A 22,606-nucleotide genomic window follows, 5' to 3' on the forward strand; every position below is an offset into this window, starting at 1 on the left:
TTGTTTCTTACATAGTTGTTTCAGGGTGAACATTTGAGCACTAGAGCCGTCTCTGGTGGTAGCACCAAGATACTGCTCTTCTGGCAGAAACTTCTGAAACAGCTACTGAAATACAGAATCGGACAGTGTGCCACACTGCCCTAACCCTGCTAAGTCTGGTCCTTTCTATCTGCTGAGGCCTTTTGCATAGATTCACTGACTGTTAAACACCAAAGTGGACTCCAGGACCAAATCAAAAGGCAGAGTTCCCCACCACAACATCTAAACCAACTGCACAAGGTCTAATGGAGCCACAGCAAAAGTATCAATCAAAAAAAATCACCTGCCTCAGTTTAAAGACTTAGGATGAAGAAGAATCAGCCTCAATGCCAGAGGCACTTTCTCCATATTTGCAAAGACTTTCCTGGTCACCGCTTCATATGGGAAAGGGCAGGATTTGCCGCACTTCTTTGAAGAAGTACCTCAAAAGGCATTGCCAAAGAAGACAATTTGGGGGCATTACAGTCACAATACACCATTGCATCATTCATCAATTATATGTCAAAGCCCAGCTGAAACACAGCTTTCAGTACAAGACTGTGATGAAGTGACAATCTCGCCCACATCTATGAAAAAGGTCTGTACCACATTTATCTCAGTGAGAACTGGGAGCCTCCGGTAATTTTGCTTAATCTTTTATATGAGGTTCTGAATTTACAAGAGATTCAGTCTGGGTATCTGGCCAGAAAGGGAAACCCTGGCATCATTTGGGTCCTTATGTTCTGTGGTGTTGTGACAATCTCTACAGCATCTCCTTGAACTGGTAATTTCAATGCCCAACAGGGTGTTGAATTTCAAGTTGTCTAAGAGGTTTCAATTCTTGGTCTAGCATTACTCCCTCCTGCGGGGTTGGGAATTGCTGTGAATTTTATTTTGTTTTGAAAGAGGGCAGTTCTTGACTCCTGTTTTCTTCAGACTCCAGCTGCTTTGCTCATGGCTTACAGTGCATGACTTCTACAGGCTCGTGGCACCAAACCCAGGACCTGGGAAGGCCTGGTCATGCTTGGTCACTGCAATCCTCAACCTGTCCAAATCCAGCTTTGAAATGAGAGACCCAGACCAGAGCAGAGAGAGGAGCAGGATGGCTTCTCCCTGTTCCTCCTCTCCCAGTGTTTTTCCTCTAATAGGCCGCCTGCATTTGAGGTTCTGCACTTCATCTTGTTCATAAAACTGATGCTAGGCAGAATACTTGGCTCAGCTTGAGCATGACCCACAGCTATAAATCTGCACTGCTCCCTCTACTTACACCCCCACGGAGCTGCTGTCACTGCCCATTTTGAGTTGAAAAACCAAACATGACATTTCCCAGGTGCAGATGTGTTTGTCTCCCCTCCCTTCCAGACTTCCTTGGCTTCTCTCTCTTTTTGAAGAAAAAGAGATTTAGCAGGCTCTCCTCCTGGATGGAAATGTTGAGGCAACAACTGGGATGGGCCAGAGGGACTGCTCTGACACCCGGGGGGGATGGCTGGCTGTGGCACTCCAGCCACCCCATCAACTGTCCAGGCTGAGGAGCGGGGCTGGAGGTCTTGCCTTGCCCCAGGAGGACTTCAGAGAAAATGAGTTTTCCCTATCCCAGCACTGAGATGGTGGGGAGGATGGGTAAGGTTTCCTGGTGCTCGCTGCAAGAAGAGCTTCATGGAGCAGAAAAATGGTTTCTGAGAGGAGGTTATTGGGGAGAAGATCAGACAAGGTGGAAAGCTGACCTTGTGGCAAGACATTAAACTGAGGTCCAGTGCTGCTGCCCTTCCTGCACGCCCCCATACAACCACTAATACAGTCTCTGCTGTGCAGCCCCATGGGCAGTCACTCTTAAGGCAGATAATGTGCAGGGGCCATAGCATAAATGGAGAGTCTAGGGGACCTTAGAGCCTTCTGACCTTTATGAAATGGTACACAAATTGCAACACAAATGAGGACCAAGTTTTTGGACTCCAAATGGTCCCAACCACTTGTAAGCCCCTATCCCATACCAGTTAATTCATATAAAGAACTTGAAAATGTCCCAGATGTGTGATCCATGGAAGCAAAAGCCATTGAACTACTATTACTACTAATATGCTACTGAAACTACTTACAAGGATGTCATCTTTGGTTCAGAAACCTTTAAATTACAGAGAATACACCAGCCAGCTATTGCCACATGATTGCCCCGTACTCAAACTCCCTCTCAGGGAGTCTGGTGCTGCTCAGGTTGGAAACAGGATCCTGCACCAACAGGTCTTTTCTTCTGACCAGTATGGCCAGTCTATGGTCCAGTTACAGATCCTGAGACTGGGATTCATCCCCACTTATTGCTGGCATTTTAACTGATGCCCATTTTAGTCATGTGGCTGCTCTGGGCTTCACTAGCAGCCATGAAAAGAGGGAGGATTTCCAAGGAGGAAATTCAGAGTGCAAGGGGAAATATCTTCCCACTTCCCAACCAACATGTCCGTGTTCTGCAGCCACATCACCACAAGCACGGGTCAAGGATGGCAGCAGTCATTTCAGTGAGTCTTACCTGGAGATGGTAAGCCCTGACAACATACCACTTTCTAGAGAGCATAAGCTAAGAGCTCCCAGCTGCAACCTGGGGACTGCAAGTTCTTGGGTGAAGGCAGCAGTACCAAGCAGCCACATCCTGGAGTAGTCTCCATACAATATACTCCAGCTGCCCACGTGCCCCCCTGATCAACTCACGCAGGCAGAAGTATTCCCAAACCCTGCTCCTGTGGCAGCCTTGTGTGAGTTTTATAGCTTATTTTCTGCTCAAGGCCCAGATTTTCTTCTATCTCAGTGCTATGTGGAGGTGGGTCTTATTTCTGCAGCTGGTGCTAGAAGACTCCTCTTCAGATTGCACAGTGATAAGAGGTGGCTCGGGCTCTTTATGACATTGTTTAATGAGCTGATGACATTTTTACGAATGAAGAAAGTCCCAGGGCAATTAGACTTGTTGATTCTTCAGACATGCCAAGAGTCTCCCCTGACTAACAAACCCCCTTCTCATTCTTCTCAGTAGATGAAATCTTTGCAGTACACTTTCTCTTCCTGACCTCCACCAGAATTGTCCTCTCCTGTTCAGCCTGAAGTCAGATATGGGAATAACCTTGTTATTCTTTTGGTGGGAAACTTTGGCTTCTCTCACATAGGACAGGAATCTCCCAAAACAGAGGCGTCCATGGCACTGCGGATTGGAGCCTCCCAGGCTGGGATGGGAGAGCGAGTCTGGATATCAGTTGATCTTTTATTAAGGTCAGGAGAGGGATGCGAGATGAGGTGTGCACAAAGGCACTACTGTGTACGGCTTTGCAAGAGCCAATCCTGCCTCCTTAATGGATAAGACGGCTTTGAAAGAGCGAGTTAAGTGTGCCAGGGTATATGAAGACTTTGTGAGGGGCTTTTCTAAAATCCCACACAAGAGGCTGTTAAGGAAACCTGGTAACCAGAGGATAAGAGGCAAATTCCCATCTTAAAACTAGCCTCGGGTAGCAGAGACAAAGAGTTTGAACCCTGCAAGGCTTGGCATGTGGGGAGGTGAACAGTGCCTGGGGCAGAGTCATAATTAAAAATAATAACATTGAGCACTTTCAAAGCACTTGGTAAACATGATTAACTAATTAGTCAACTCTTTACTAATTAACCAGTCACAGGACTGATGTTGCTCAATATGTTTAATGATCCGGAGAAGGGTTGAATAGCTGGGGGCAACGTCTGCAGAGGACGCGGTAGCTGCGTGGGGGATTGACAGGGAGGCTGGGAATGGGGCTTGGACAGGAGGGGACACTCACACGGGGCATGGACAGGGGCTGGACCCTCTGATCTTGCCTAAGACTGAGCTGTCCTCTTCTCCTCTTCCCCTGGCAAACCCCTCCCCACCTCTCACCCTCCTCTCGTGATAGGCGACTCGCTGTGCGTCTCCCATAGATGCCTGTGGTTAACATTTATAGCTGTTTAGGCACAGCAAGAGGCAGATGGAAATTTTCAGATATACCTGAAACCAGTCCAGTCTGAGATCAGGCTGAGCTAAATGTGAACCCCCCAAAATGTCGTGTACCTCAAGCTTCACTTTAATGCTCCCCAGCACAGTGATGATGAGTCTCCTCTCTCTTCCCTTCCAGTTAATTGAGAATTTGAGTAACATCAGTGCAGGATCAGGTTAAAGAAGAGAGAATTAGGACCAGAGAGCCTCTCTGGTTGCCACTGCGTTGCTAATTGGTTGGTTCCCCGACCTGTGCCTCATTTTCCCCGGGACAGGTACTGTACATGTGGTGCAATGTCACACCAGATGTCATGCTCAGATACCCTAGCATCAGTTTGGTTTTTAATCAGGACTGCAGTTGGAAGCTTTCCCACAAATTAAGTGATAAACATCTCCCCAAAAGACATATGGGGCTTATTTTAACCCTTCTGCTCATGACTGCCCTACACCTTTCTCCCTCTGCATGAGCCCCTGCCTTCTGCCTGCACGTGCTAATCCCAGCAGGTTCTTCTCAAAGATGCTTCTGGTGGCACCGGGCCTATTGCCTATTGCCTGTGACAGGTATCACACCCAAGGGAAAACTGCTCCTGGCTGGTGGCTCTAGCACATCCCAGCGCCCTTTTGCACCCCTGCCATGATCCTGCCAGTGAATGCCACCTTTTGGGGCTGAGTTTAAGTATTTCCTAGCTCTAATTTGGGTATTTAGTGTCCAGGAGTCTCAGGATCCAAGTTGCCATGTAATTAAACTTTGCATTTCACAGCATCACAGCTACATCTAGAACGGATCTGTATGACTGTGTCCATAGCTGTTATTAAAACATCTCATCACACAGGTCCTTCTTCCCCAGCACCAGGAGTTTATTCCCTACAGGGGGGATCTGCCAGGACCGAGGGAGCACCGTGCAGTCCCAGAGGGGGCTAAGATGTCAGTCTCCCAGTGTCGTTTTTCCTGGAGTAGCTGGGAAGTGCTGAGCATTCCATGGGACCTGAAAACCTGTGGCACCCGTGAACTTCACCCAGTGCTGATGGCATCACATGGCCAGACAAGATTTCAGCCACTGCTACAGCTGCTTACAGGGCATCTGCAAGAAAAACAAAGCTATGGAGAAGGTCTGACCTGGGGCTGTTCACTTGGAGCTCCGTTGGCTGGATGGGCTTTTTCCATCAGACATCCCCAGTGAGTTGGGGAAGGGCACCCAATGCTTTTCAAGGAAGACAGGACTGGGGTAGGACCTGGCAACTCTGCATGACGTGATGGTATTGGGTGCTCTGCTCGTGGTGTTGCAGCATCCCATGTTGCTGGAGCCATCACAGAGTGCCTGAAAAAAGCATCCTGTCCATTTTCTCCTAGCTGGCCCCTGGACCTTGAGAATGAAGGCCCACCACTGGGCAAGCAGCTCCCGGCTGAATCCCGGCTTGCCGTTGTGGTAGCAAAAGTTTCCAACTGCAAACACTTGATTCTGCAGTTACCAAGAGAGAAAGAAAGAAAATTCTCCCATGCAGAACAGTGTTTTGAGGTCAATAGAGAAAACCCTGTGGCCTGAATACCCAATCTGGGGAGACTCGAGAGCCTGGCAGGGAGGCTCGGGGTCTGGGTGTCTGCGTTGTCACACTTGTAGCCAGGTTACCATGGCTCATCCACAGTGCATCCACACCCCGGGGGTCTGCTTCTTGCCTGCATTGAATGGGCTCCGCTCTTCCAGCATTGAGAAGGACAGTTGATTTGCAGAAGAAAAGCGAGTCCTTAGTGGTCCTGTCATGTCATCGCCCTGGGGGTTCACAAAGGAGTGTGGGTGCAGCCCAGAAAGGGGCTGCCTGTGCTGCCCCACAGCCCCCGGCATGGCCCAGGGACCCACTGCCCATGGGCACCCCAGGAAGGGGTGTTGCACCGAGGAGCAACCTGGCACCCACCTCGCCCTGCTCATCCAGGCTCAGACACAGCTCGGTCCCCTGGGTGCTCTCTATGGGTGTCCCACAAAGGGGACCTGAAGCACGGCAGCAAGTGGTGAGGGCACAGAAATGGCCACGTTGCCTTAAATTCATGGGTTCAGTTAGCATCACCATTCAGTTAGCATCAAACGTTTGGGTGCCTGCTGCCCTGGCAAAGGGAGTGCTGGGACCTTGGGGCCTTCAGAGACACGAGTCAAAAGCCAGCGAAGCAGCTAGAAGGGACCCGGGGACCCTGTTTTTCAGGGTTTTCTTCCCAAATGCTTGAACCGAGACCCAGAGCAGGGTATCCAGTGGGGATGCTCAGGCCATGGATGCTGCTCAGTGTGCACAGGACACCCTGGCTGCCCCAGCTGAGGGGACCCTTGCTCAGCTCTCTTTTGGGGCTCCCCTCCAAGCCCTGCCAGCGCTTGCACTTGCAAGACTGCTGCTGGGGGAGGGGAGTTGGGTGCTTTGGCCATGTCTGCCCACCCCCCTCCCCTCCTACCGGGGGATGAGAACTGAAATAAAAGGTCCATTTCTTTAGAAAGCCAGGCCTGACTATGGGAAGGGTCCCTGTATCCATGCAGCTCTCCCGGCCTCCCGCTCCCCTGTTTAGTAATCTCACTTCTGGGCCTGAATTCATTCAGACGTTGTGAAGGATTAGCTGACCTTTCTTTCAGTGCTTGGTAAGCTGGGGATGTTAAAGCTTCCCAAAAATTAAACTCTCAGGAGGCTGTTCAGAAGCTGGGAGCCTGGAGAGATGCTCAGTGGCTGTGGTTGCTTCCCCAGTATCCACCCCAGGGCAGGGACAGACCTCGGACTGTCCCTTCGTCTTAGCACCCGGCTGCATGGCCCTGCTGTGGGGTGAAAGCAACTGGTTTTCCCTCCTATGAGATGGTTTGGTCATTTTTTCTGCTTGCCATATGTGGGTTTCAGCACCTGTTTTTCCCAGCTTCTCTCTGCCGCCGTGAGAGGAAGGAGTAAAGGAAAATATGAACCTGGGAACTGAGGTCTGGGGAGGCGGGTGAAAGCTATCTGAGAATGGGTGATGCTGTCACAGGTAACAGGTGGCACTAGCTAGCAGGGACAAGCTGCTGTCGCCTTTGCAAGGGAGCGTTCACTCTCAAACCTACTGACAACTTGTGGCTTGTGTAGTATTTGCTGCCTGGGATCTCAAGCTGGGACTGAGCATGAGGAGTTTATTTTAAGCTCCCAAGCACAGATGTGACAGAGTGACTTACAAAATACTTCCCGCAGAAGTGGGAGTGTGTACATGATGAGGCTGCACTCCTCTGACCAAATGAATCTGATTCTGAGAGCTGCTCTTTGCTGGATGTGTGGGAGATGCAGAAAAATTCCCCTCTTTTTCCACATTTTTCTATTAATTTTCCCCTGACAGTGACTCTCTGAGCTGAGGGACTATACCAGGGCGTGAGCAGAAAGGGCACTGCTATCCAAGTGCATTTTGTCTCCCTGCGCCTGGGATGCAGAGCCGGCCCCAGGAACCAGCAAGGGAGGTGAAATTGCTGCTTCTCCCGTTTGAGGAGCCTAAGAAAGCAGCTGGAGCTGCGGGGGAGCTGGTGGCTGCGTGGCCCGTGCCCCACTGCCCTGCAAAATGCTGCGGGCTGCCTTTGGGGGAGCCCTCCCTCTGCAAAGGAGTGGTTGCAAGGACAACCCCACACCCCAGCAGTCAGGGCAGCCAGACTCCTGGAGGCAGCCCCTTCCCTGCTTGGTTTCAGACTCTCCCGTTCGGGGTTATGTTGTTGCATCTGGCAGAACAGGAGCAAATTCATCAGCGCGAGCAAAGCCCACATGCAGCCAAGCCCGACCTTCTGCCCAAACCCAGGCGGGGAGAACAAATTGCACAGAGGGAGAGCAGGGCTTCGTCCAAAGCCCATGGAAACCAGTGGTGAAACTAGAAATGATTTCTTCTGCTCCCACTTGCTTTCTCACTCCGTCATCAGAACTGAAGCCGTTTGCATGCAGGAAGAAGCAAACAAATCCAAACGCCACAGCAGCATCTGAGCCACGCAGAATCCTGACTCAAGCAAACCTATTGCTGTTCTCCTTTACATCTAGTTAAACTCAGGTTTTTTACAGAAGCTGCAAGGGGATGCCTTTGTTATCCATTTAAATTGTTTGTTTAAATGGGCAGCCAGCGTCTAACGGGGCTAATTTTATAGGCACCATAACCTGATGCGAGAAGTTTCTTTTACAACTCTCCACTCCCCCTGTCTCAAGCAGGAGCAAGGGCTGCGGTCGAAGCCCCAGGGAGTTTGCACAGATCTGCCAGTTCTCTGGCAGAAGAAGGCATTGGTAACTGAGAAAAATAAAACTGTCTTATGAGATATAAAATTAGATTATTGCTCTGGGGAGATGAGCTGCTCTGCTCACCCACAGGGCTACCACCGTCGGATAGCATCTGTTGCAATTACAGGTTCTTCCAGCCCGCTCGGCAGAAATGACCTCCCAAATACTTCAGCAGCAGCTGGAGCTCACACAAACACTCCATGTTCTTTCTGCGGCTGAACAGCAAGTGCTTGGTCTGTGCTAAATTGCTAGCTGGTGGCCCCATCTCCTCCGAGGACTCGGTGGGGGGAGTGGGGTGGTCCAGAGTCCCCTCGCTGAAGGTAACAGGGTCCAGATTGTCACCTTGCAGCAGGCACTGGAGGCTGAACTTGTCCCTCTTCATGGGTTTGTACAGTGCAAAGTGCACCCTTGGCACTAGATCAGCAATATTAATTGCCCATGAGAGGAAGCATATAATCAGCCTTCAATGCTGTATAATTACACAGAAATTACCAGAAGAAATTAATTCCAAAAGGTGAACATATGAGCTGCAATGCTGAAGCCGAAGCTGGATTTTGCCTCTGGTTACTGCCACTCATAACTGAGGGCAGAATCTAGGCCAAAAGTGTGTTTTCTAGTTCTTGATTTATTATACCAAAATGGAGCTGGTAATGAAAACCGTGCTCCACTTAATACACAGTCGACTTCCAACAAAAATGCCAGCAGGAACTCTTTCTTCTCCTTCTTGCATTATAGCTGCCCTTCAGTAGAGGATCTATGAGCTTGGCTCTCCTGCCACAGCCATGGGGAGAGGCACCACCACACCACGAAACCCCAACGCTCACTGGCACCAGGCTCAGGGGATGGGCACCCCGTCGTGCCCCTGCCAGCCCCCTGCCAGCCCCAGACCCTCCTCTGCCTCTCCCCCATCTCCCCCATCTTCTCACACCTCCCCCACCTGAGCAGGGCTGAGCCTGAATTGCAGATTATTTCAGCAAGCAAATAGAAATCAGGATCTAGGACTATGTATTTCGACACACCGTTCTCCAAAACAGCTGCCACAGGCTGGCTCTGTCGTGCTGAACCTGCCCCACTTTGCTGCAGCATTGACCTATTCAACCCAAACCATGCTGGTGCTGAGCACCCACCACAGCACCCAAAGCTGTTGGAGCCATATGGGGAAAGCGCTTTGCTCCTTCCTGCCCCAACCTGCTCCTTCCTAGCCTTAAAAAATACCACTTTTTTCCTGCGTACACGAAACAGCAGGACACCTCCCCTCTCCTTGCTGATAGTGCAGGTGGAGAAAGCTCTGAGGAAGCCCAATGGTGGCAAAGGGACCCTACAGCCCTTCCGACCCCCCCCTTGCAAACAGGGGGCAACCTGTGGGAAACCGTTGGGAGATGGCCGAGTGCCATGGCTGAGCCCCTTCGCTGCGAACAGGAATTCATTTGCATGCCAAAGTTGTAGTTGGGCACTTTACAACACAGTGCAAGCATGTAAATGTATTTGAATCTTCAATATTGCCCGGCCACGGCCCAGCAGTGCACTCCCCTTAGAGAAAATCCCTCCAGGGGGGTTGGTGGAAGAGGGTCCCAAATAAAAGATGCCCAAATGAAACCTCAGGTCCCAAGGGCGGCAAAATGATGGAGAGCTGAAACGCACCAAATTCAGGCACATGGCGTATCTGCAGCAGAGTTTTCCCAGCCAAAAACATGCGTGCCAGCGACAACAGGAAACTCACGGGCTGTGTGACAAGTGTTGTGGCCTCTCCTTAGCTCTCTTACTGCCTCAATGGGTCCCGGGTGACTCTGCAATCAAGGTCCCATTCAAGCCAGGAAGAGTCGAATCCCAGGGATATGTGTTAGGCCAGCACTTTCCACTTCTCTTTCAGTTCATGGACACCTATAAATTTCCCAGGGACAGTGGCACAGTACACGTCTCTGCTGCAGCCACTTCCACAGACTCCTTAAAAGTAGTCCAGGACCCTGAGAAATTCATTATATTAAGCAATTAACAGTGATGCATGTGAGTTCATGGACCTCCTCACTGCCAAGGACCAGAGTACAAACTACCTCACCCCTAGTCAAGGCAAGAGAATCAAATTATTGGCAATAAATACATTTCTTCCAAATAATGACCCGCTTTACATTCCTTTCTTTAACACAGCTGCTCTGAAGGGCTGCTGGAATAAAGGGAAAGTAAAGTCTGTGAGTCTTCATGCCTCCCTGGTTCTCTCAGCAGAGCTGGCTGAATTCTTGTTGCTATTATTAGTGTTGCGATTGTTGTTGTTATTATTATTGTTATGATTATATGCATTGCATTCTCTTTTGGGTAATGAATAATTTATGGCTCTGTCTCGATCCCCTTTCAATGGATTCACTATCCAGGGAGACTTGCTGAATAATTTGGATCATTCGTTTTCAAGTGCATGGGCTGCCGACAAATTGTTCGCTTTTCATTACTGGGGACATTCATTGGTCAACCCAAATCGGGGGATTTCTTTGGTCGCCCCAAGCACGTGATGTGCTGTCTGGGGTTTTGTTGAGATTTTTTTTTTTTTGATTGGGTAAAACTTCGTGAAGTGGAGACTAACAAATAGCTCATTTGGGGGGCTGGATTTCTGGAGAAATCAGTTTGCCAAATTTTTGTGAACATTTGGTGGTTTCGCAGAAGCTTGTGAAAAGTAAATGCTACGGAGCATGTTAAATGTTATTTAATGTTTTAAAGGCATCACTATTTTTGAAATTTGATTTGATCAAGACTTTTATGCAGCCAATTATTAAGCTTTCTCTGACTCAGTGCTAACTAGAGAAATATCGCGGTATTAGAGCTGCTTCTTTGCCTAAAATCCTGCAGGCAAGTGAATTTTCAAGACATTTACATCTGGGGATCCTTTCACCTTAAAATCAATTGAGTGCCTGTATTAACCTGGCTGTGTCCACCAGGGCCGGTTTTGGGACCCTGCAATGCCCCGATCCTGCACACATGGTCCATCCCAGGAAAGCAGCATCCCCCCAGCCCCGGGATGGCTACGAGCTCAGCAGAGACACATCCCTGGGCACGTGCACGGCGCAGGGAGGGTGAGCACTGCTCCTCGCTCTGCTGCTGGACCACGGGATGGAGACAGCTGCCACATCACCACTAGTACCCACAGTTCGTCTGGGAGGTCCCCACTCGGGCAAATCGCAGCAGGTTTGTTGCCAACTCCATGAAAATCATGAGGACATGCCACACTCAGCTGCAGAACAAACCATTAGCAAAGCTATGTTGGCCCTCAGACCCCCTTGATCCCACCTCTGCTAGGCTAGGTGATGCACTGTGCCCAAAAATGCCAGGGGCTAAATCCAGGTTCACCTAGGAATTAACAGGGCTGGGCATCACTGCTGCGGCTGGGACCTTCCTGGCACGGCGCAGAGTGATTGTGACCCTGTAGACACAGAGCATCCAACTCCCTGCACCATGGCAGCCGCAGAGGACAACCCCGTGGTCCCCAGGGCCCCGAGCCGGAGGAGCTGATCCCCTCCCTGCCCCACACTGCCTGCTGCCTGCGCTGCCTGCTTAGCCCCGATTTACGAGCAGCATGTGAAGGACAGGCACTGGGCCGCTGGGCTGAACAATGCGGGAATATTAGCCGAGTTACAAAAACAAACAAACCAAACCCCGCCGGGAGCCCATTTCATTTATCTTCTTTTGTCCAGTTTTGCTTCAGCGTGAAAGTCGCCCTTTCAAGTCCGGCAGTTGTGTTCCAGCCCCGGCGGGTAGCTGATCCAAAGCGTTACACTTAGAGCTTCCCAATGGCATGTTTGCACAGTTCAATTCATTTCTAAATATTCAGTGGAGTTTCCCTCCCTCCTACCCTCCCAGGACTTTTTGCCCAAGAGCCGAGGGTGTAAAGTACAGGGCCGGGGATACTGGTGCACAGAGCCTTTGTGTGCAAACACAAGCTGCTGTTTGTATTTGCCTTCACACTGTCAGAGCTCAATTGTGTGCGATGCAATACTGGCTACCAGTCTGCTTTCAATATCCGCTCGGCCATCCCTGCTGCCAGAGAGACGCTCCCCCTCCCCGGCCGCTTTGAAGCAAAGTGATTTAATTTCATGAGACTTTCGGTAATCACGTTACAATCTCCAACATTAACCAGAACTGACTCCCTATTGCAAAAGGGCGGGTGGACGACCGAGTAAACAGCCTGGCTCGGGACAGTCTGCAATGCCAGAGGAAGGCAAGATGCATGACGGCTGCCTGCCTGGTTCTGCGCCGCTTATCAGATGAGGCTGGAAAACAACAGCCTCTTGCCAGCACCAGGAGGGAGCAGCTGGCTTTAGCCATCCCGAGGATGCTCTACGGGCTGCCCTGCTCACCTCATGCGCTGCGATGGCAGATTTTTAAAACCAGACCATTTTCTCCCATCTATAACTCTACCCATCTTTTACCTTCCTTCTTCCCTGTTCCATTTACAGTGTCCCAATACCTCTTGTACATCCCCAGGACTGCATTTGCTTCTGGGACAAGCTCCTTCAGGTTATGCATTAATACATGCCACAGTGGCCAGTCGTGCAAGAAGAGCCGAAGCCTCCCTGGATGGGGAGTGGTGTCTAGGGAAGGTCTAGCATGAAGAAGAGGAGGCTGAGAAAAGGGAGATTCAGGTCTCACCTGCCCACACTGTCTCCCTCACCCCCTCCCACCTCCCCGCACACGTGGCTCAGCCCTTCCCAGAGCATCCCCTGACCAGAGATCATATGCTGGACCCTGAAGAAAAGTACTTCTGGAGCTGTGAGAGCAAACCAAGGTGCTGCACTGGGCTGCTGGTCACTGGGTAATCCCCAGTGGGTGTAAAAAAATCCCTTTTTCTGATCAGATGCACTGTTCTTGCTCTCTTCATCCACTATGGTCACACTGCCTAAGACTGGACCCTAAATACCCAGAATGGCTGACATTAAGGGACATTAATTTGCCCCATGGAGCTGCCATGAAAATAGTCATACTCAGTCAAAATGAAACACAGATCATAATCCACGCAGTGCTGCAGAGTGCAGCCTGGTAGGGGTCTGGGTGATGGATGTCTCCGAAATACCATGGGGAACATGGACTGCTCATCCATCTTTCCATCCAAATCTGTGAACTTGGAGTACACAAGCATGTGTAAAGATGGTGATCAGGGATGGAACAGCTGGGCTTCGCCTCACGCAAGCTGTGAGCTCGCAGACCCAGCATGGATATGGCACACAGCCCGGAGAGCGAGCGCGCAAAACGGGGACTGCTGAGCCAGCAGCTCTGCTCCTGCATTTCTTCTAATTCCCACCTGGAATGGTGGGGGGAAAGAAACCCCCCCACTCCCTAGTGCCCTGAGAAATTGGGGAGTGCTCTTCCTGCTCCATCAAGTACCATCATCGAAACTGTGTCTACTTCTCTGCAATCCGAAAGTATTTCCCATCCCTGCAGCTCCCCGCAGCAGGTCAAAAAGAATAAATTTGTTGTAAAACAAACCTGCAGAGCCTGGCTGCTCACAGCCTGCATCAGCACCCCGGCTGCTCCTGCTCCTCATGTCAGTTTTGCCATTTTCTAAGTGAATTTGGGGGTGATAGCTGTAGGCTTCTGGCTCTCCACCCTCCTCTCCCCAAACAGGGGAGATGCAGCAGCTTTCACCCTCAAGCAGGGAGCCCCAAGGCTGCTTGCCCCCACCCGCACCAGCGTTCCCACTCGCCTGCCCACACAATCTCTTCCTCGCTGCTCATTTTTGACAGAAGATGGCAAAGGTCTCCTGGGCCATTACCAGCTCCTCCATCCCCAGGGGCACATCACAGCAGTGGGGCTGGGGGCTGCTGCTCCCCACACAGCATCCCAGAGCACCCTGTCCCTGTGCCGGGCTCAGTGCAAGAGGGGATCCCTCTCCAGGTGGTACCACAGCCTGGGTGACAAAGGCTGGTGGGCAAAGCCAGAGGTCCCCTGCCAGCCCATAACCTTCCATGAAATAATTTAGAAAAATCCTGCACTTCCAGGAGAGAGTGAAATGGAGGGTTTTTTCCTTCCCCATCCTCCAACGCTCGATCAAGGAGGGAGATGCAGAGAGGATTTTCAATCCTCCCATCATTTATAAGACACTTTGAAGAAGTCTGAAAGGAAAACTCCTGCCTGCACCCTCCCTGCTCTCACAGCTGTGTGTGGGACATGAAACCGGGCTCTTCCCCATCTATTGCTTTCTTTGCTTGCTGCACTCCCCAGCGATGCAGCGGTCACTTTGCCCAGGAAATGCACGTTGTGAGCAGCAGCAGTTTTGTGCCTAGTTTGTGCTGTCCATGCAGCAGTCCCCTCCAGTGCCAGCTGAGTCCTCAGGGCACCCAGCACCACCCCTGGCTGAGCCCTGGGACGAAACCGTCTCTCTGGCCACATCACTCCATCAGTTTTTAAACTCCAGTCTCCACTAAAACCAGCGCTGTTCAAAATAAATCCATAAACCAAGCCGAGCTGTGTGCCTCCTCCATTCCCAACGCGCTGCGGACTTAGGTGCCCATGCTCTCCCAGGTCAGAACCTGCTTCTTCAGTATCACTAAAAAAACTGCAAGATTTTTTCCTCTCCATGAGTTAATCCCCTGCCTTCTGCTGAGCCTAACACAAACTCCCAGCCGGCGTGTGACTGAGCCCCTCCGTGCCGCTGATCTCTGCTGCAAACACGGGCTGCTCCCGCCTGGGATGGAGCAAGAGCAGCCGAGCTCCCTTCTCCGCTCCCCTCAGCAGCCTCCACCACTGCACCGGCTCAGAGCAGGAAAAGCCTCCCTGTCTCCTTATCAGTCCCCAGGGCACTCTAATCCCCGTATAAATGGAAGCTATTATACAGATATCTTTTTAAAAGCCTGCCCATCACTTCAGCCTGGCAGCCCTGTCCCATCCATCAGGGGATTTTTTTGGAGCGTGGTTAGAGGGGGTGAGACAGTGCCACTGGACAGAGCTGGGTTTGCACCAGGTGAGGATCTGGCCTGGTTTTTCATGAGCTGTGCTTTGATTCCCGCTCAGGCTCAGCGCCATCTCCCCATAACGCCTGGCTGCAGAGCTAGGCTGAGCCCCGCGGCCATGCCAGGCGCCCCAGCTCTGCCACGCTGCCCTGCGGGGAGCAGCGGGGATCTGGCAGGGATGCTCAGGGAGGGGAGTTGGGGTCGTGCAAAGGAAACGTTCCCTGCTGATGGCAACGGCAAAGGCCAAACGGCAGCCACCGCTCCGGAGACACCCTGGGGATGAAGCAGATGTGACTGCTGGGCTCTGCCACTGCCGAGCCCTTTCCCCAGGTCTAAGCTGTCTGTGCAGGCTGATCCCAGCAGCAAAACCTCTACCTCCTCTGCTTCTGCCTGAAAAAATGGGGGGACGTGTTTGGTGCATTCATGAACATATCACAAATAAATGATCCAGATGGAGTCGGGTCTGAGGACTGTGAAGCCCCCCGGTATATCGAGGGCTGGTGCATCCTGTGCTGCAGGCAGCTGTGTCAGTGCTCTCTAGGAAAGGTTGGATGTGGTATTTGGTGTGTCCTGAGGCTGGTTTGGGTTTATTTCTGCTGTTTGACAGCAACACAGGGAGAAATGATGTGCAAACTTTGCAACCTATGAAGGTAACCAGCTGGTTCCAGTTGTCCTGATCCAAGATCTTCTCTGCCCTGCATGTCCCCCAAGGCAAAACTGGCTGGGGAAGAAACACATCACAGCACCCCAAAATAATCCAAAATATCCCCAGGAAAACTCTGCTTGCACAGCCCAGCCCTGGCGTGCAATAGCCCGTAGTAAGTGCAAGAGCCTCCAAAAACACTGTGCGAAAAATGGGGCATCCCAAAAGGGAGGCAGAAGAGACCTGGGTCCAAAGAAGACACCAACACTCCGTGGTCAGAAAGTCCGTCCCCCATCCCCGAGGATGAAGGGGAGATACATTAAGAATATAAAGACAGGCTCACACATCCCAGCTGCCCCCACTTCACAGGCCAGGTAGGAAAACCAGAACCCCAGGGGTGATTTTACAAGCAGGATCTCTGCAGGCAGTGGGGATTTAAGAGCCCTTGTGTGCTTCTCACTCTGTCCTGGGAGAGGCAGCACATCCCCCCAGGCGGTCACGGGGAGTTTGCCGAAGCGAGGACAGCGAGGACAGCGTAGGCTGAATAAGGATGACATGCTTTGGCCCAGAAAGAGGAGGGCAGAGATTAGCCGTGGACAAGCTCAAGGGAAGGCAAGTGTCCAACCCAGAGTGCCAAGCCTGGTTTTGTTTTAGCCTTAACTGCGCTTTTTTGTTTGTTTGTTTGTTGGTGTAAAAACCTTTCTGTTGGAAATCAGTTTAACTTTAAGCTTCCTGAGAATAAAAGCCTGTGAGAAAGCTCTGCCCATGCAAGGCCCACTTGGGAGGCTACAATGGGAGTCTCAGCAGCTTATGGGCCCATATTTCTATGGCTACAGCACCCATCTGCTCAGCAATACAGTGTTACCCACAGCCCGTGCAATTCCCCATGCAGAACAACCCGCCAGGAGCTGACCCAGGACTGGGGTGCAAAGGACCTGCGGCTCCATGGACAGCACGTGGTCCCACGAGAGGTTCAGCCTGCACGGGGCCCGTTCCAGTTGCTGGCTGGTGCCACGTCGCTGGTGGAGCTGCCCCAGCTGCAGTGTTTCCCTAGACACAAGGGTGCGATGATACCGCTTCACACCTTTCTCACCCCAAGACCAAAGCATTTTGCACACCCTCCCTTTACTCTCTATAAATGGGAAAACTGAGGCACAGGGGGACAAGACAAGCCTGGATATCAGAAATTATGACTATTGCTAGTATCCTCAGAAGGTAATGGGTAGTATCAGCACACAGCAGCTCCAAAACCCGCCTGTCAGCCTTGCCTGGCTGGCTCAAGCTAGGGACGTAGTCGTGCTGTGCTGCCCAGCCCCAGGCAGCAGCATCTGTCTCGGACAGGTGGAGGGTGCTACACCCTGGGGATCCTGCATGGGCACCTCGGAAATGCTGCTCAGAGCCTCTTTGGTCAGATAAGAAATGTTGTTGCTTCACAAGGTGAGAAAGGATGCTTTGCAAACTTCCCCCTCCCTCTGGAGGAGATAAGCAGGGTAAATGCCAGGGATACCCAGATGGCCCCTTCTCCTCACAGAGGGATTTACAAAACCACCTAAGTCCTCTGTCTGACTCCTGACCCAGCATGGTGCCATGAACCAAAGGGGAAGAGGGTGCAATGGATGTGCCCCTGTCCCACCAGGTCTCTGCCAGCTCTGCTGGTCCTACCTCCTCCCACTCCACTTCCCACTCTGCCCCAGAGAGAGCCTGCTCTTCCTCTGTCCCCTTCTGAGACAGACCATTTGCAAAGTCCCAAATCACCACAGGAGAGGACAACAGAAAGGACATCCCCCACCAGCCCAGTCCTTCCTGGCCTGATGGGTGGTCTCAGCCACCATGAACCACTGTCACCCATCGGTGGCCCCAGGGATTGCCCTGACTCCCCGCTCCGCTGTGTGACTCTGCAGACAGGCATTGGGGGCTGCTCACCCAGCTGAGCAATGGCTGCAGACCTGCTCTGGTGGGCCTGAAGCCATCAGTCACCACCAGCTTGACTCCTTGTCCCATTTGGAGGCCAAGGGGAATGGGAAAGAACCATCTCATAGGGCTACCCCACACCCCGCTGTGCCAGCCCTGTGGAAAACGGTTACAGGCAGGCCGAGAACTGTGGAGGATTTTTTAAGTGGAGATGCTAAATGCAGGCTAAGAAAAGGGATCACCTATATTTTATAAGGAGATCACCTAAATTTAATAGGGGACACTAGGAACTCCCTGAGAGGAAATCCTATGGTCTTTACATCTCTCTGCAGGACCAGAGTGAGGAGAGTTGCTGCTGTGGAAGGATTTGCTTTCCCTGGTTGTGATGAGGGTGGAGGGGAGCCCACCAGCCGTTTTAGTAAGCACTGCCCTGCAAATACCTCCCTAGACCACCACGGAGATGATAAAACCCCAGGTTTGTCTGGAAGGAAGTTTTTCATTGGGAGTGTTTGGCAGGCTGTTCTCTGGTAGTTCCTGGTCCCCCCTGTGTCTGAGATGAAGTTTCCTTTTAGCTGGAGGAGAGACTTGCTCACAAATTGCTCTGACATGAGACACATCCCAGCCTGGGAACCCTACTGCAGCGCACACCGCGGAGCAGAGCCTGTCTAACACCAGGCTTCGCGCGCGCCTTGTGCCAAATCCCGTATCTGAAAACACAATATGTTTCCTTTCCCTCACTGCAATCGCACTTGTTATTGTTAAACGCTCTCCAGGCATCACATAGGGCCAAAATCCGAGAGGCGCCCAGCACCTGCAAACGCCACTGACGTCAGACACACATGCAGGTGCCGGTGCATCTCCCAGCCCCGCGGGGGAAAAGGGCTGCGGAGCCCCAGAGCCGGCACCGGAGCCTGGAGGTCGTGCGCAAAGTGCCTGTCAGTGGGCTGCAGCCTGGGCTCGTCTCGCAGCTCTTTCTCCGGCCAAGGCAAATGCAAAGGTATTTTACACAAACTAAAGGGAGTATTCAAAAGCCGTGCTCGCCCAGGTTCATTTCCAGCACTCAGAATAATGTGAGAAACTGTGGAATGGTGTCAACTGCGTTTTATTGAGATCGCTAAATCTGGTCGAAGCCCCTGCCTGCATTTTCATGTGTCCACACAAGCTCACCAGCAGTTGAGCTCTTACAACATTTTAGTTCAGGCCTTTTGCAGCTGCAGTCTCCTCTCACAGGGGAGCTGGAAGCTTCATCAGGACAAACTGGGTTGGAGACACAGGGCTTGGGCTGGCCCAACGCTGAGCAAATGGAGCCGGCCTGACAGCGCTGGAGAGAGGGAGGATGGAGAACAGACCTCCAAGCTTGTCTCCAAGCTGTGTCCTCCCTGGAGCATGTTAGTTCCCAGGCGCCCGGCCAAGCCGGACTGTAAGGCCAAGCTCTACGTGGATGAGTTATTTGCCAGGTAAAGTTGATGGGAACCTGAATTTGTGAAAAGCTCTGCTGGCCGGGCTCCTTCTGCAGGAGCAGGTCCCTGGAGAGCATCTCCTTGGGCCAGGCCCTGTTCTCCCCATGTGCAGTGCGCGGGCTCATGGAGGCAGCAAGAAGTGATAAAGAAAAATTAGATCTGGCTCGCAAAAAACATTCCCGTGGGAAATTTTGACTTTTTGTCAGAAACACCAGCGCGTTTCTTTTTCAGCCCCAAATAAGCATGAATAGGAACAAAGATTCGGTTTTGGCAGGGGGAATGGGCTTACCAAAGAAAACACCCAAATTTTTAAACAGAGCAGACACATTCTATCATTTTTCTCCCTGGTTGAAAAAAAATTTTCCAGAAAAAAAAAGAGCAAATTCAGTGAAAAAAATGTAATCAGTTCTCACACCACTGGCTGAGGCAAATTCAGCTAATTTGGCTAATTCACCTCCCCCTCAGTGCTGCTGCGCGGGAGGGTTCTGGCCTCCTCTGGCTTCCTGCTCAAGCGGTTGAAGATCCCTCCAGTGTGCAGCCGGCAACATCCCCACCAACTCACCGCTCGTCCCTTGCCTCTGCCTGGCCAGGGCTGGGTCCGAGGCCCGCGGAGACCGCAAAGCCTGACTTTCTCTCCGGATTTAGGAGAGAAACCAGGGTGGGCCGATGGTCATGAGCAAGTGGGTGGGAGCTGAATAGGGTTATTGTGATCTTTATCTAGGGGGATTATTCCAGGCAGTGTGGGCTTGGCAGGGCAACGCAGTTGTTTGGCCGTGGTTGGTTTTGCAGACTGATAGGTATGGCCCCAGGGAATGTGCAGCCAAAACGGGCTGAGAAAAATTATTTTACGGTAGCTTCATCCTTGCAAAACACTCACTTCCCAGCAAAAGGAAGGAACGGAGTGATTTTCGTTTGCAGAAGTCTGACGTGGCTAGGACTGTGCATGGTCTGAAGTACAAAGCCTGGCACAAAAGTCACACATGTTACTGGAAACTGGGAACTTGTTTCCTTTTTATTGGAAGTAAATTGGAAGGGAGAAGGATGGTAAGTGCACGGGGCCAGCATAAGAACTGAACGGAAGCATTTTTAGGAGGACTTCAGGACCCTGCAGAGTAGACCAGGGGTCCAACGGCACCCGAGATCGCACCAATTTTTATGGCATCGCCCATAGCGGTAACTCTGCACGCAGGGAGCTCGTCCCCGCCGTGAGACTGGACGAAGGCCTGGAGGGAGCTGAGCCCCCCCCGCTCCCCCGGACCTGCTGCTGGCGCAGGGGCAGCGCTGGGTCCGCCCTGGGGCGGCGGTGGGAAATAATGAAGCCGCAGGGTCCCGTCCCCGAGCGCTGCCGGGCGGAGGGACCCCGCCGGGGGAGGAGAAAGACAAACCCCGGGATGAACCCCGGCTCGGCGCTGTTGGCGCATCCGAGCGGCACCCACCGCCTTCCCCGCCGCGAACGGCATCTCCCCGCCGCCTCCCGCCGCCCCGGGGCCGCGCCCGCTCCGCCCCGACGTGAGCCGCAGCTCCGGAGCGGGGCCGAGCATCGCCCCGGGGGCAGGCACCGCCGCCGGGACCCCCGCACCTTCCCCCGGCGCCGCCACCGCGTGTGTCCCGGTGCCACCGGGCTGCAGGACCGGGCCCCCCTCTCCCCGCCAGATAACCCAGGCTTGGCCGTGCCTCGGTGTTGAAGGCGCCGGCGGAGAAACTGCTCTCTCTGCAAGGGGCACATCTGATTGTGATTTGGGGGGAAGGAAAAAAAAAAAAAGGAGAAGGGAAAAAAAAAAAAAAAAAAAGCCCAACCCCGGCCGCTCGGCGAGGTTTTTTCCTATCGTCGGAGCTGCAAATATTTTGGGAGACGGGGCCGTGCTTTCCGCGTAAACAAGGCGGCGGCGGGTGGTGCCGGCGCCGCGCTCGGCGGGGCCGGGGGGTCCCGGCGCGGAGAGCTGAGCCGAGCCCGGGCGCATCCCCGACCCCGGGGCTGGGTCACCGCCGGCCCCCGGCACACGGCTCATCCCGGGGGCTGGCACCGGCCCCCTAAACCGCGGCGAGGAGGGGACCGGCAGCTCACGGGGACCCCGCTAGGGAGCAGGGGGTGGAAGATCGGCGGGAGCCGGCCGCGGGATGTGCGGGGACTCAAGGGGAAGAGCACCCTAAGCCCTTCACCCTTGGCCACCCCGGGCAGAGGCGAGGGATGCCCCGTCTCCCCTCGGGGACAGCCCGGAGGCCGGGGCTTGCTTCAGCCAGGACCGCGCGCGTTTCTCTCCCAGGACGGAGCTAACCGGCTGCTCCCCGGTTCTCATTTGGCCCTGGGGCTCGTTCGAGTCCCCGCCACCGCCCTCCGGGGCCGCCCGCCCCCCCTGAGGATGCAGCGACGGGAGCCGCAGGCTTTGCCGAGCTGCTCTCCCCAGAGCCCGGCCGCCTTCTCCCTCCGGAGGAGAGGAGCCCGGCGCCGTCCCGTCCGGGCACGGAGCCTCTCGGGCGAGCTGGAGGCTTTGCGGCGGGGCTCTGCGCCTGTGTCCCGGGAAAGGGAGAAGGGCTGCCGGCGAGCTCCGGGATCCCGGCACCGGACCCCGCTCCGTGCTCCGCAGGACCCCCGGCGGGAGCTGCCCGAGACGGGAGAGCCCTCCCAGCCAGCCAGGGCTCCTCAGCGCTTCTCCGGACACGAACGGTGTTTCCCCGGTTTCCTGAGTGTCCCTTCTCCCCTCTCCTGAGCTCCTTGTCCCTTGTCCCAAGTTTCTGAGTCTCCCGCTGTCCCCTGCTCTGCGCTCCAGAGTCCCCCTCTGTCCCCGTCCTGTGCTCCCGGGTGCTTCGGTGTCCCCTGTCCCACGCCTCCGGTTCTCTCGGTATCCCCCGCCCCAAAATCCTGTGCCTCCCTGTCCCCTGCCCCGTGGTCCCCAGTTCCCCGTGCCCCCTGCCCTGCACCTCGGGTTCCCTCGGCGTTGTCACCAGTGCGGTCCCGAGTGCCCCAGTGTTCCCTGCCTTGCGCTGCCGGGAGCCTCAGTGTCCCATCCCCTGCGCTTCCGAGTGCCTTCACATCCCCTGCTCCGCGCTTCTGGGTCCCTGGGTGTCCCCTCCTTCGCCCTACGCTCCCGGGTACCTCCGTGTCCTAGCCCTGTCCTGCTCTCCGTCTCCCTGCGTGTCCTTGTCCCGCTCCCCGTGTCCCTGGATGTCCCCACGCTGCTCTCCGTGTCCCTGGATGTCCCCAGGCCTTTCGCTCTCTGTCCCTGACGGGTCCTGTGTGTCCCCAGGCCTTTCGCTCCCTGTCCTTGACGGGTCCTGGATGTCCCCAGGTCTTTTTCTCCCTGTCCCTGACGGGTCCTGGATGTCCCCAGGCCTTTCGCTCCCTGTCCCTGACGGGTCCTGGGTGTCCCCGTGCCTTTCGCAACCTGTCCCTGAAGGTCTCTTGCCGGGTCCTGGCTGTCCCCGTGCC

General features: G+C 53.5%; 1 protein-coding gene across 1 annotated transcript in view; it reads right to left on the reverse strand.

The window, feature by feature from the left end:
- Nucleotides 1-22,606, reverse strand: part of NTN1 (netrin 1) — a 105,021-nt gene that overhangs the window by 80,872 nt on the left and 1,543 nt on the right. The window lies entirely within an intron of this gene.

Source organism: Strix uralensis, chromosome 19 (assembly GCF_047716275.1).
Source record: "Strix uralensis isolate ZFMK-TIS-50842 chromosome 19, bStrUra1, whole genome shotgun sequence".
Taxonomy (NCBI): domain Eukaryota; kingdom Metazoa; phylum Chordata; class Aves; order Strigiformes; family Strigidae; genus Strix; species Strix uralensis.